Consider the following 12500-nt stretch of genomic DNA (forward strand, 5'->3'; position numbering starts at 1 on the left):
TTGCATATGAGCACTCGAGGCACTTTTCCAATCAGTCGAAATGCCGGCGGGCAATATGGAGCAATTAAGTCTCATTAACCCTGGATACTAGGTGAAAAAGATAAGGGAGTTCGTGTGTGTTGCTCTTGGCGTGTCGCGGAAGGCGCATGCGCCGTGTCCCGCCCTCAACCACGGCCGCCGCCACCAGTCACCACACCGACTCGCGAGGTTACAGTCACCGAATTACCTCAGTTCGTATCGGGACCTGGTGGCAACGAGACTATTGCGTCACCGCTCTGCCGAACGGAATAATCTTTTGGTGTGAATTTGTAAAAATCTGGCCACATGGTGGATTCGCCCTTAGAGCCTTTCCGAATCAAAGAGATGTGCTAACGGTGATGTGTGATTGACGTGCCTTAAGAGAGATATTAAAACAGTGAGTTCAGAAAGAGGTACTGTTGAGTCTCTCTCTCTCTCTCTCTCTCTCTCTCTCGCTCGCTCTCTCACTCTGCTGGTCTTGTGTTGATAAGAGGGGAAGAGGCAGGACATTCGACCTCTGTATGACACTACGGGAGGGTGCCAACGCGAGGCTCTTCTCCCCATCAACCTACCTTTTGGCTTAGGCCCACCCTCTGCTGACCCCCGTGTACATCCCCCCCGAACAACAACGCTGTCTCCTCACACGGACCCCCTGCTGCCTTCAATATCAGGTAACACCGATGTAACAGCGATGTCCGCTTATGCACACACGCCCTTCTGAGTTTCCATGTCTGTCTGTCCACGACCCTTCAATCACGTCATATCCTTCATTTCAGATGGAGAGGTTCTGTGTAGCCATGTCATGCGGTGCCGAACTGGCTGCTGCTAAGGTGTAGATTTTTAACCCACGTGACGTCAGTGTGTCTCGGCTTTGGTGGCACTCGCTGTCCGTAGCCTACTATTTCGTGTCACTGGGAAGAGAGAGGAGAGGAGAGAGCACTTGGCTCTTCAATCCCGTCTTATTTGTACGTAAGCGCCCAGCGAAGTTGTCGTTACACAAATCTAACTTTTTTATATACTTCCTAGTCGGCATTTGTAAGATACCTACGTCATGTTATAGCTTATCAAGTAAAAATTATATCTCCATGAAGGGTTTGAAAAACGTTTTTTATTCTGGCGAAGGAGTTTTTGAATTTCGAGTGTCCTTCGGTCCCGTGATATCCTACTAACACAAGTATAGGCTGTTTACCCAACGACTCCTAATTGCACATGTATGATTTTGAGACAGTGCTCTCTCAAAGGCCAACTTAAAAAAAAAAAAAAAAATTCTTTTCAGGCGAAAGTCGTGTTTGAATGGCCTCGCCCGTGACTGAAGCATGTTTGGAATGATTTACAAAAATAAACTCTTAAACAAAATATAAATCAAGCGATGTATATATATATATATATATATATATATATATATATATATATATATATATATATATATATATGTGTGTGTGTGTGTGTGTGTGTGTTCACTTATTTATCTTGAAAACACGCGGGGTCACGCCCATCCCAAAACGAAGCTCGTGTTAGAAAACAGAAGGGGGAAAATAAAATAAAGTCTTCCTTCCGAATACATGATTATGTTATCAAGCCTCAGTGTTAGTAAGCGCTGGCAACACCGACACCACCACCACCACCACATACGCAGGACGGTAGCAGCTCCAACACTCATCAATGGAAACCCCAGTGACATAACGCGTTGCATGAATGTTTGAATTTATATCCTTTATTTTCGAGCGTAAACTGAGCAGTTTGCAGCGGCGGCGCCGTTGCAGAGGATGGCTTGAAGGTTGCTTCGCCTTTAAGGAAACTTTTTAAGGAGCGGAAATTGGAAATGTCTTTCGCATTAGAGGATTTAGTTTAGGAGAGATTATTATTATCATCTTTGCCGAGGTTGGGTCAACTCCGCGTGCTAAGCCCCTTAGGAGGGTTTTAGTATAGCGTTTTGATTACGTCTCTCTCTCTCTCTCTCTCTCTCTCTCTCTCTCTCTCTCTCTCTCTCTATGTATTTTATATGTAGTTTTTGCCACCTCGCCTGAGAGGGCTCAACGCCCCCCGTGAATGTCTAGATTTTTGTTTATTGTCAGGGAAGTGATTATAGTGACGTTTAGAGCATCGTGTAACGTTACATTATTGCCGTATTTTCGACTAATGGCCTCTCTGATTACTTAGCGTGAATTGTTTTGCAATTGAAGTGCAAACTTCAAAAACTAAATGGTGAGGTGAAGTCCTATATGGAGACTTAAAGTTAACCACTCGTAATTAAAAGAAACGTTTTGCAGTTTACATTGTTTGGACCAATATCCTTAATTTTACGAAATTCTCTATGGCATTTCTCGTATCTGTTGGTTGTATAATAAGTATTTAATCAGGATTACATTTACTGTTATATATGAAATTAATTTTTACACATGCACGCAGAAAATAGTTTAATGGGGTAATGAGATTTTCATCATCTTAGAAGTTCTTCCTTTTTTATTTTAATGTGTTGTCATTCGAATCCACGCTTATTATTATTATTATTATTATTATTATTATTATTATTATTATTATTATTATTATTATTATTATTATTATTATTATTATTATTATTATTATTACTACATAAGTGTTTGGTCGATTCAAATTTTTGTTTCTTTTTTGTAATTGGCAGGCCTCAACTGAAGTGATTTACTGGATGTATATTAAAAATCGTTATGTTAAAAGCTACCATGTGCAATTAATAGCAGTTATATGTAGTTGTTAGGAAATGTGTACAGTTGAGAATAGTTGAGTACCTGTTCATAAATGGATAAATTATTATAATGGATTGCTGTATTGAAACATGACATTTCAAGATAACATCCCAGCCTCTTTAAGCCCCTTAAACGTGACAGCTCGAAAGAAAAATCGATTTTGTGAACGTTGTAACATTTTGTTACCTCTTTTTGTAAAGGTACGACTACTCGCATGAAAGTGTAACATTTGGTTACCTTTATAAAGTTACGACTACTCGTTTGAAAGTGTAACATTTTGTTACCTCTTTGTAAAGGTACGACCACTCGCATGAAAGTGTAACGTTTTGTTACCTCTGATTGTAAAGGTACGACTACTCGCATGAAAGTGTAACGTTTGGTTACCTATGTTTGTAAAGTACGACTACTCGCTTGAAAGTTTAACATTTGGTTACCTTTATAAAGTTACGACTACTCGTTTGAAAGTGTAACATTTTGTTACCTCTTTGTAAAGGTACGACCACTCGCATGAAAGTGTAACGTTTTGTTACCTCTGATTGTAAAGGTACGACTACTCACGTGATAGTGTAACATTTGGTTACCTCTAAAGGTACGAGTACGATAGTGTAAATATTTGGTTACTTCTGATTGTAAAGGTACGGCTACTCGCATGAGTGTAAAATTTTGTTACCTCTTTGTAAAGGTACGACCACTCGCATGGTAGTATGCTTAGGGAGGGTTTCCTTGCAGAACGTGTGAATTACATCTAAACATAACTTGCAACGCATGACTCGATAATAATTCGACTCGATAATAATTCAGTTGGCTAATGGAGTCCAAACAATAAAAACTTCGTGATTTCTTAGTGAACAAGTCAACAGGTGCTTTTGTTTTAGTGACATGATATGATTTTGCCAGTGATATAATTTTGCTAGTGGATGATACAATTTTTTTTAGTAAACGGTATCATTTCGTTAGTAGATGGTACTATCATTGTGCCAGTAGGTAATATTTTGATGGTAGATGATATAATTTTGCTAGTAGAAGATATAATTTTGCTACTAGGCGGTATGATTTTGCTAGTAGGTGATAAAATTTTGCTATTAGAAGATATAACTTTGTTAGTAGGTGATATAGGTAACTTTGCTAGTAGATATAACTGGTAGTAGAAGATATAATTTTGCTTGTAGATATAATTCTGATAGTAAATGATATAATTTTCTTAGTGTGTGATATAGCTGACTTTGCTAGTAAATATAATTTGCTAGTAGATGATATAATATTGCCAGTAGGTGATATAATCTTACTAGCAGATATAATTTTGCTAGTAGAGCAAAGACGTAAGCCGTATCAAGGGTAAGGAGCAAGTGTTGCCAATCACCCGCAATCAATAAGTATCGGTATACAATATTTGCCGTGCACGGAAGCCATCAGTTTGACACACTTAATCTTAGCTTTTAGTCCGCGGAGAGTTATGTTATAGTACTTAACAAAAACTTCGTGAAAAACAAGTAAGTTTTGAAAGCGTGCCATAATTGATCAATGAAGATGAAGTATATAATATGCAGTTAATTCAGTAGTTCCTTGGTGCACATTATTTCCTAGTTTCGCTGATTTAATCATAAGCTCGTGGTGGAACTGCGCGTAACTTGTATACGTTATGTGTAATGTACGAGGGAAAAAATAGTTTATATTTTACCAAACGTATGGAGTTGATTTTTTGTTCCTTGGTCTAGGTTGTTCCCAGCAGTTTCCATACGTTTTTGTTTATACACTGTTGGTGAAAATTTTCACAACTTGTGTACGTTGATTTGTGTAATTACAAGGAAACAGTTACCTACATCTTGCCATAAACACGCATTTAATTCCTTGCCCCATGGTCTAGTTTGTTTCCTACAGTTTTCACGCGTTGGCTCATACACTCTTGGTGAAATTATCCACAACTTGTGTAGGTTCACTTATGTTTAACGGACGAGAAAACGATTATCTAAATCTTGCCATATATGTTCCGTACGTCTATTTTCTCTCGAGGACGAACTCTGGTCACGTTGCCCAAAACCAGCGAAGGTGTGTCTCCGACAATGCATTCACGTGTGTATATATATGTGTGTGTGCGCGTCTATGGCAGTCTGACCTTTCTCGCCTTCCTTAGCACGTCAGACTCCGTGACCTTTGACCTTAAGTCCTTCAAAATGAGTGCTCGACAGTTACGGTTTGTCATTTCATCCTGGACTGAAATGTTTTTCGTTAGACTTATATTCAAGTTGATGTCACAGTACCGCGAAGCAGCCAGCGAGGAGAATGACGTCACTCACTGGTGGCAGAATGAAATGGAATGGTTGGAACAGATGTCAATAAATACGGTTTTTAAATCCGTACATATGATTTTTGTAGCATTAAAAGCAATTGATTAACAAATGGACAACCTCCTGCACTTATGTACGACAGAATCTTTAATTAAGTATGGAGAGGGAAAACGGCAATTAATTGCGCCAAATAACGTGTAATTCGTTGCTCTCTCTAAGCGTCCATGGCGAAAATATCTTTTATTTTATTCATTAAAACCGATAAGTTGACGAGGAAAAAAGTGGGACTAATTTTTCGATGGAACTCTGCAGCAGTTGAACGCGCTCCTGTCGCCTTTGATCTTTGACCAGGTGGGTCTGGCTCGAGTTGAAGGCTTTGGCCTAATAGGGAGATTGGCTGTGTTCATTAAGGTACTACTGCTCTCAATTACCAACTTCTCTCTCGGAAGTGACAAGGCGGCTTTGAGGCTGGAGTGTATTTGTGTGTGTGTGTGTGTGTGTATATATATATATATATATATATATATATATATATAATATATATATATATATATATAGTGTGTGTGTGTATTTCTCTGGTATGTGTCTGTTTGCCTATGTGTATGAGAGAGAGAGAGAGAGAGAGAGATGGTTTGCATATCTTCGACAGCCAGTATCCGTCGAGGGTCGTCACCTGATTAACACAGCATGATTCAGCCGTTAAATGACTTGTGTTGAATCTATAATGTCTCTTAGACTGAGGTTCCAAGTTTTTATTATTATTATTATTATTATTTTTCATCAAAGACGTAGAGATTATTGCGACACGTTTGATGATTCGTCTTTGTTATATGGGTACCGGATTGTAGCCGGGTTCTTCTTCCAGTTAAGTATAAAATCGTTGTTACGAACATATGTAATGTTGTGGTATAGGCCGATAGTACTACAACTCCAATTCACATTGCTTAAGCCTTTCGAAATAGGGAATTTATTACAGAAAAGCAAAGAAGCGGTAAATGGAAAGAAAACTTGAATTATCCTAGTAGTGAAGGACTGCAGATCTAGAGCACAAGGATCGGACGTGGTAGAATCCTGCACTGTGAAACGTTCGCTACTGTGCAACAGTTTCCGGTCAGAGTTGGGGTAACAGCTAGACCAGGGGGCCTCCGGGGGGGTTTAGTATGAAAGGGGCAACACTTAAAGTCTCTCTCTCTCTCTCTCTCTCTCTCTCTCTCTCTCTCTCCTCTCTCTCTCTCTCTAAATAAGAAAAAGAAAAACTATAATCAATATAGAAACACGGTTAAAGACGCTCTAGGCAGATGTCGAAAACTGAGTTATAATCTGTTATATTTGGCCATTAGCTTGCATACACCACGAACTATCATATACCAAATTAAATGAATTCGCATTGTCACTCCTCTTCAGGACTGGAAGGAGTAGCCTTCTCTCTCTCTCTCTCTCTCTCTCTCTCTCTCTCTCTCTCTCTCTCTCTCTCTCTCCCCGCACGCAAGCATGCCACATTGGCAGTTCTGGGTTTCTCTCTGTACTTAGTAAGGTTTTGTTACGATTCAAGGCTTAACTAGTTGTAGGGTAATCGTATTCAAGATCAAGTTTGTGGACGCATGAGATATATGGGTCTAAAAATCGATGTTACGAAACGTGATTGAACAACAATGAATGTATATGAATGAAGGAATGAGAAAATAAAACAAAGAAGGGTTGAGAAACACTCACGGGGGAATTCAGGCAACTTTGGTGGTGATACATGATTTCATATATGCAGTATCATGACAGTAGGATGAGAGAGAGAGAGAGAGAGAGAGGACTGTAAGACATTGTATTGCAAAGTAGGAAGTTATAGAGCCGTTGGGAGTCCAGATGTTGGACGCTAGGTCTCGTGTGATACGGTGAATAAAATGATTTCTAAAGCACTTTAAGTGTACTCTCTTGTATTTGCGTGTCTTATTGGTTTCGACACTGAAGGGCATGAGAGTATTAGTAGTGGACCATCTGTCATAAGTCTAGTTCTCGAAAAGGAATAAAGAAAATGGGGAGCTGGGCGGAAGCGTGAGTCACTGGCGAGATCCTTCAAGATCATGAGCTCTCTCTCTCTCTCTCTCTCTCTCTCTCTCTCTCTCTCTCTCTCTCTCTCTCTCTCTCTCTCTCTCTCTCTCTCTCTCTCTCTCTCTCGTTGGCCACGTTTCCAATGGCCTTCGTTTTGGAGGTAGTCGTAGTTTTTTTTTTTTTTCTAGATTTTTTGTAGGCAAAAGTAGCACGCCGGTAGTAAATGTGGTAGATTGGTACCTTTAATTAGGCCTAGCCTGTATTATAGGCATTTACGTTTTATAATAATAGCTTAAATTACCATGGAAGCATGGCATTTCCCGTCGCTAATTAATAACAGAGCATTTGGACAGCAGTGTAGTAGGAGTTTATGGCTATCCTCTTGTTATTATATTTTAGTTGGTTTGCCATTCTCTCTCTCTCTCTCTCTCTCTCTCTCTCTCTCTCTCTCTCTCTCTCTCTCTCTCTCTCTCTCTCTGGTATATAGTTGACGAAGGTTGTTTGTCAGACTGACAGCTTACTTATGGATTTCCTTATATGTTCTAATGCAAAAAAGGCATGTGGCATTTGCTTACATTTAAACGTTCGCTCATATGTGATGACAAACCCAAAACATGGAAACTGACTCTTGTTAGAAATTGTTGTTGGAAATCATTTGCTAAATTATAAATGTATAGCGAAATGAATGTGCTGTGCATGCTGTATACTTATAGTGGAAGAATGGGTATATTATTACAAGTATTTGTTTATAGATAGCTGGTTATACATACTTATAATTTAGTATATATATATAGTGTATATATTTGTGTTTATATAAATATATATATATTATATAATATATTTGTATATATACATACATATATCATATATATATATATATATATATATATATATATATATATTATTATATTCCCGCACTGCTGGAAGAACTTTATGAATCTGAGTATCCCCAGCCAATATTGGAAGTTGAAGTTAATAGTACCACGCTTTTTTTCTCTCTCTCCCTTCAGCTGCTATCGGCGACAGTTGACTAACCACCGGGAACATTACTTCAGTGCTTCGGTGAACAGGAGCGTACTTACCTATAGCGCGTCGTCTTAGCCCGGGATTCGAACCTGGGGTCCCTCGAAAAATTGACTAGTCCGTGCTCCGTTGAGTAAAGGTGAAGGTATATATATATATATATATATATATATATATACACACATATATATATATATATGATATTATATATATATAGATATATATATAAGTCTATATATATATATATATATATATATATATATATATATATATATATATATATTATATATATATTTCTCATCGACATTTTGCCGATAGTTTTCGTATTAAAATGTAATATATAATATTCGTTATTTATAGGATATTAGCTTTCGTAATTGTGCCTTGACTAAGATTGCAAGAGGTGTTGTGTTGCTCGGTATACATATTGTGATTAAGTGAACACGTGTTGTGTGTAATGGAGGAGTAGGAGTGGGTGGCGGTGGAGGAGGTGGAGGAAGCAGAAGCGTGTGAACTATCGCCTTTAATCATAAAACAAGAGAATGTAAGTCGCCGTGTAGAGATTTTTATTTGTAATGCCACTCCACGCGAGAATACTAATGCCTCGCTTGTGAAATATGCCTGTGGATATTGCATTTAACTGCCGGATGTTTTATCCGACTCACTCGAATGAATGCGAGCTAAACTTCGCTTTTTATTTACGTCTTTTTTATTCGGCTGATTTTTCTTTGCTTCGTCCATTTGTTTATTGTATTCGATGACGATGATATTTCATTTCTTTACGCGCTGACGTAAACAACTCATATTGTCCTTAAGGAGATAGGAATATTTAAATATTTGTTTTATTAACTAATCGTTAAAGTTCCAAAGAGAAACAAATAATTCCCGTAATGTGGTAGTGCCGTCGATGCACCTCTCGTCGTGCACTGTAGGCATTACTCAAGGTTCATTGCAGCGTTCCCTCGTCCCATATAGCTTCAACCCCTTACATTCCTTTTACTGTGCCTCCGTCCATATTCATTTTTTCCATTTGGTTTTCTGACCTCTTCTAATAACTGCTTTGAGGTTTTCCTCTTGTTACGCCTTTCAAACCTCTTACTCTCAATTGCCCTTTCAGTGTTGAATGACCTCATAGTTTCCAATGGTTGGCCATTGGCCTCAATTGTATTTATATTCCATCTGCATTCCATCGGCTGAACTCGATTTGATGGATTTGGTTTTTAAAAATGGCTTTCCTGTGCCAGTACTAATATTAATAACGTAAAAAAGTTAAAAGCTCCTCATTGGACGAGTGGTTTACGTGTTCGCCTATTGATTCGGTAGTCGCGAGTTCGATTCCCCGCCCTGCCAACAAGGAATCAGAGGAGTTTATTTCTGGTGATTAAAAATTCATTTCTCTCTATAATGTGGTTCGGATCCCACAGTAAGCTATAGGTCCCGTCGCTAGGTGACCAATTGTTTCCTAGCCACGTAAAAATATCCTTCTGGTCAGACCAATTGCTTGCTTAGCAACGGGACCTACAGCTTATTGAGGGATCCTAACCTCGTTATATCGAGAAATGAATTTCTAATCACCAGAAATCAACTTAATTTTTATTCTCGTTCATCGAATATCGTCACTCTTATTGGTCGCTGTTAATTCATATCTTGACTCTTATTTGCGTCAGCTTTAGAAGTGAATGTTGAATATGTCGCATTTTATTTTCAGTAGCGTTTAAAAGGGTATTCGCAGAATTCCAACAAAAAGAACAACCGATTTCTTAGTAGAGTCAGACGTAGAAAAATTTCATATTTCATATGAAAACGGAAGTGAGGTTTGTAAAACAAAGTCAAAATCGTTCTTTGTTGATGTTGCGGCGTTTAATTAATTTGTATGCGAATGCAGCTTATATATGAGCTTGCAGGAAAGGCAAATTGGATCTGAATGTATTTATTTAATTTTTGGGGGCTGGCCCGTTGACGGATGGATGTATGAAATGTATTGTATATCTTGATTGGGGATGGAGGCCAATGAATATTTCGCCTTGCCTTAACCTGGAAATGTAGTAGCGAAAACTTCACTGGAAATTAGTAATGTTTTTGCGCGCATATATATATATATATATATATATATATAATATATATATATATATATATATATATATGATATGTATATATATATCTGTGTATGTATGTCATATATATATATATATATATATATATATATATATATATATATATTGTACTTATATATTTGTGTGTATTTACTCTTATTTTTTTATTATTGTATTAACCTCAGTTTTCAATCCTGGTATAATGTTTGCACTTTTAAGACGATACCGAAAAGAGAACTCTTTAGAAATATGTGAACTGAGAAAAGTTTGACCTTTGTTTCAAAGCAGGGCACAAAGGAAGACGTTGGCTTTGAATAATAATAATAATAAAAGTTTCAAATTTTTTAAATTCATATATTCAGCCTTCCTTTTCAGTTTTCTGAAAGGAAAACTATTGTCTGTCTCCGCACTTTTTGTGTCCTCAGATCTTAAAAACTACTGAGCCAGGTTCTAGAGGCGCAGCGATTCTTGGGAAATTTTCGGGTGCTGTGGGGCCTTGTTCTTCCTTGTAATGAGGGGGTGTCATTACCAAAACAATCATCAGCAGAATTCATTACCAAGAGTCATTACCAAAATAATCATTATCAAAACAATCATTACCAAGACTCATTGCCAAAATAATAATGATCCCAACTCATTACCAAAACAATCATTGCCAAGACTCATTATCAAAGTAATTACCAAACCAGTCTTTACCAAAACAGTCATTACCTAGACTCATTGCACAAATAAAAATTTACCACACAACTTGTCATTACCAGAGATAAATCGTTTAGAAAAACCTAAGCAATCATTAACCAATACTACCAAACATAATAAATTTAATCCACAACTCATTACCTAAATAATTACCAGAACAATCATTACCAAGACTCATTGCCAAAACAATAATAACCACAACTCATTACCAAAGTAATCATTACTAAAACTCACGAGAGAGCGAGAGAGAGTGTGTGGTGTATGTATGTGTGTGTGCGCGCATGCGTTCGTTTCTATCTCAAAGCAATCCTCATATTGAGATAAACTCTCTCTCTCTCTCTCTCTCTCTCTCTCTCTCTCTCTCTCTCTTCTCTCTCTCTCTCTCTCTCTCACGAGTCGTTCATAAGTGTTTAGAATTTCAATGATGAATTGGAGCTCATTCTTTGAATGTCTGTATAGTAATAACTGTACAATTATAAACCTGTAGAGGTCTCTGGGTAGATCAGGTCTCGTTCGTAAACGCATTGAATTTCTTGCCACTTGTTACAAGTCAGAAATACCAAGTTCTAGGAAGAAGAATGGGGGTGAAAAAAAAATAGTCAGCTGACGTCATACCAAGACAACTCTCATCACCATCATCAGAGTGAGGGATGATCTAGTAAATATCCTTGAAGGAGTTGCATATATCCTGTGGGAGATCACCTGAAGCACTTGGATTTTCCAGGGAGAGGATGGAAATTGGGATAAGGGGGTGGGGTGGAGGATGGAAGGAGGGGATAGGTGGGCCTTATTCAAAAGTTCGTTCGTCCGTTGGTTTCAGCGCTGCTGTTGCTTCAGGTGGATGAACATTCACGGAAGTTGTTAGTTGCGGCGGCGAGAGGTATATTTGTGGTTGACCTTGATCTACTTTGCCTACGTGGTTCTTTTTATTTTTATTATTTTTTCCTCCTTTTTTATCTCCCTTCTCGATGCCTGCTTTCCAGTTTTTGTCCTTTTCGACTCTCCTGGTTGAGCGCACGTGCGTGCTTTTAATCCTATACACACGCATGCACGCTCACACACACACACATTCATGCAGGTATCCTATATCTAAACCCTGGCGTGAAGTGAACTACAATACCTGTGAATTTGTCTCCATCCAAAACGCTTTATTTATTTATATATATTTTTTTTTGCATACCACACACACACACACACACACACACACACACACACACACACACACACACACACACATGTAGCCTATCCACGCCCACATTCGAAGTGGATTTTAATATCTGTGCAATTGCTTCAATCCAAAACTGGCTTTTTTGTGCATACTTTACACACACTCACACACACACACACACATTCGCACAGGTAGCCTATCAACGCCCACATGTGAAGTGAACTTAAATATCTGTGCAATTGCTTCAATCCAAAACTTTTATTTTCTTTTAGTGCATATTTTACACACACACACAGGTAGCCATGTGAAGTGGACTTTAATATCTGTGCATTTGTTTTAATCCAGAACTCTGTTTTTTTGTGTGTATACTTTACACACACACACACACACACACACACACACACACACACCACACACACACACATATTCGCACAGGTAGCCAATCAAT

General features: G+C 38.1%; 1 protein-coding gene across 4 annotated transcripts in view; it reads left to right on the forward strand.

The window, feature by feature from the left end:
* The first annotated feature begins 74 nt into the window (after positions 1-74).
* LOC135196137 (orphan steroid hormone receptor 2-like) overlaps positions 75-12500 on the forward strand; it is a 337215-nt gene continuing 324789 nt past the window's right edge. For 2 of the 4 annotated variants that reach the window (XM_064222673.1, XM_064222675.1), the window contains exon 1: positions 79-415. The gene's annotated coding sequence lies outside the window, so the exon portion shown is untranslated. Of the gene's footprint in view, positions 690-12500 lie in introns of all 4 variants that reach the window. The other 2 variants (XM_064222677.1, XM_064222671.1) reach the window with 2 other exon arrangements.

This window comes from Macrobrachium nipponense, chromosome 17, assembly GCF_015104395.2.
Source record: "Macrobrachium nipponense isolate FS-2020 chromosome 17, ASM1510439v2, whole genome shotgun sequence".
NCBI classification, from domain to species: domain Eukaryota; kingdom Metazoa; phylum Arthropoda; class Malacostraca; order Decapoda; family Palaemonidae; genus Macrobrachium; species Macrobrachium nipponense.